Consider the following 2885-nt stretch of genomic DNA (forward strand, 5'->3'; position numbering starts at 1 on the left):
TGCTGTGAATAATCTCGCGGTACACCGGTTGTTACTTTAACTGAAAATCGCTTGAGCAGCTCGTCGTTGCCTCTCACGCGAATAATACTCTCTCTTTTTCCGAGCTACTTCGACTCCACACGCGAAAAAAACTAATTCAAAAACAAAAAAAAAGAAACAGAGTCAGGTGCTCCATTCGCCTTAAAATGCAACTGAATGCAGTCTCAGCCTGTGCCATGTTGACTGGTTCAAATGGCTAAGTGATAAAGAGTTCGCGAAGACTAGTGCAAATGTACTTGTGGAACAGGACTAAGCGAAAGAAGGAAAGAAGGAGGAAAAAGAAGATTAGGACCATTTAACAGTGTACATAGCGAGTGTGGGGTGGCAGCTACGCCAACCTATGTCGCACATGTAGAGTATATATAATTACTTAATGTTTCTTTTTTTTCTTCATTCGACGTACATACATACATGAAAACGCGCGGAAATTCGTTGTGGACCGGCCGGGACTGACTTTTGTCTCTTTGATCTGCATTACGCGAGATCAAGATCAGGCGGTTAACGACGAGTAGACGCAACTCGAGAAAAATGATGAGAAAGGAGAGAAGGACGAGCGAATACGAAACAAAGAGAAAAGAAAAAAAATACAAAAAGGGAAAGAAAAAGCGAAAAATGTTTTAACCAATGTTAAAACTATGAATACCTATACGTCTCCCTGTCCACCCCTTTCATTATTTTCGTTTATAAGAAGTTTAAGTTTATGAGAAGAAATAAATATGTTTATTTTCTTTCACATCGATCTACATCATTATTCATTATAGCGAAGTTTGTTTCAGCGCATGTTCTTCGCTCCGAAAGACGCCTCGAGTCTAGCCCAGTTTCGCAGAGATTCCCTTTAACTTTTAGTACACACGATTAGGTTTGTGTCCTGCATATTTCTCTTCGAAAAACTAGCATCAATTAGTTTATGTTTATTATTATATTATAATTTTTCAAATACTTTCTAAAGATGTCAAAATATATAAGAATTACATACTTTTTGTATGTAATTACATACTATTTCAATGTAGATTAACTTTAATCTTTGTTTAACTTACTCTCTATCTTTTTCTAATTTTAAGAATTAGAAAAGAATAAAGAAGTTAACTCGAAATTAAAGTTTATCTGCACAGAAAATAGAAATGGATATTTATTAAATTAATAAAAATTAACATCCGGACACGAATAATCATCGTGTAATGAAGAATCGAAAAATTATCGTGTGTACCAAAAGTTAATCTTCTCCCTTTGCCTGTTTATCCGGTTCCGTCTATTCAATTGTCGTTAATCGCTCGCGCGATAAAAATGCGAATCAGCAGCCGATTGTTGCGATTATCTCGGGAAATAGCTACGCACAGCTGGCTGCTTCTCTAAGACGGGACACAGAGCGAGAAGCAAAAGTATTCCTGACGGTCTCGAGGGAAATCGACCGAACATCCCGCGCCGCTGTACAATTTGTTACTCGATAACGAAACGATTCTCCTCCCATATTGTACATACGACGCTGTATGATATAACATTGTATGATTATTACCAACGCTACGGCAGAATTATCCAATTAAGATTACAGTTAATGCCGCTATTATTAGTGAGATAACAAATGAGAGAGCGAGTGAAATTAGGAGATGACTGTGCGAATTGCGGATCTTTTGCGTGCGTGTGAAAGGCTGTGCTGTCCAGCTGCAAAAAAACCCTTAACGATGCGAATGTGTGTTTGTTGCCAAAGTTCCCCCTTTTCGCGTGCGTAAAGTACGGTGATATCTGATTGTCGGGTCGTATCGCATCGGCGAGAGCTTCGTCCCGGAGTGGCAAATCAAAGCCGTGTGTTCGTCGCCCCTCCGGGGTGGAAACGGAGCTGGACTATTTCCCTCTTTTCTTTTCTTAGGACCTTCGCGTCGCAGCTGAAGCTACACGAAGAGAGAAGAAAATTGCTCGCAATTCCGTCTTCATCCACTTTATTTTGACTACGACGACGATTCTGCAGCTTTCAACTTCTTCCCTCTTTTTTTTTCTTTTTTCTTTTTTTTTTTTTTTTTAACCGGAATCGAGAGGAGTACAGAAATTCTCCTCTTTGTGCGATGTCACAGAATTATCCGGAGAGGGGCGACTTTCTTCCGAAGCTTCTTTCGTAAAGAGATTAACGTTCCATTAGGATGTTAATATATTAAGATGTTAAAACCATCCGATCTGCGTCGACCCAGACAAGACAGCGTAATACCGCCCGTATGCTATATTTTTCCGTTGAACGACAGATTGTTAAGGCACTACCGTACGAAAGGAAAAATTGTAGTCGAGCGAAAGAAAACGGGGGGGGAAAAAATCCGAAGGGATTTTACATTACGAAGGAAACGAAGAGATATATCACGATTTATTCTCAGGTGATGTACTCAAACATACGTGTATACGTGTGGATTATTATTTTGTTACTAACTTGTCGGATATACGTCGAAGCTATTATGGACCATGGATGTGAAGGGTCGTTTGGAGTCGTTGCCATGGATTGTGAAAGAATAATGCTGAAATGTGTATGAATGAGAGTGGCAGAGAGAGAGAGAGAGAGAGAGAGAGAGAGAGAATGAGTGAATGAGAAGTGAGAGAGAAATGAGGGAGTGGATAGAAACATTTTTCGCTACTCTGCGAAAGAATTCCGACCCTCCCCGGATGTATTCTGAGAGGAAAGCGTGTAGTGTCTGCCATTTGGCCTTTATGCTGTCTTACTTGCGATTTCGTACAAGCTTTGCGTGCAATACTGTGATAAAAGAAAAAAGAATGAGTCGTTCTCTATTTCTCTTCGTCCTTTATCCTTTTTAAAGCGCATGCACGTACAATGTGAGGTCGGCGCACGTATTATATATTATATAATATAT

Source organism: Atta colombica, unplaced genomic scaffold, assembly GCF_001594045.1.
Source record: "Atta colombica isolate Treedump-2 unplaced genomic scaffold, Acol1.0 scaffold136, whole genome shotgun sequence".
In the NCBI taxonomy this organism is placed as follows: domain Eukaryota; kingdom Metazoa; phylum Arthropoda; class Insecta; order Hymenoptera; family Formicidae; genus Atta; species Atta colombica.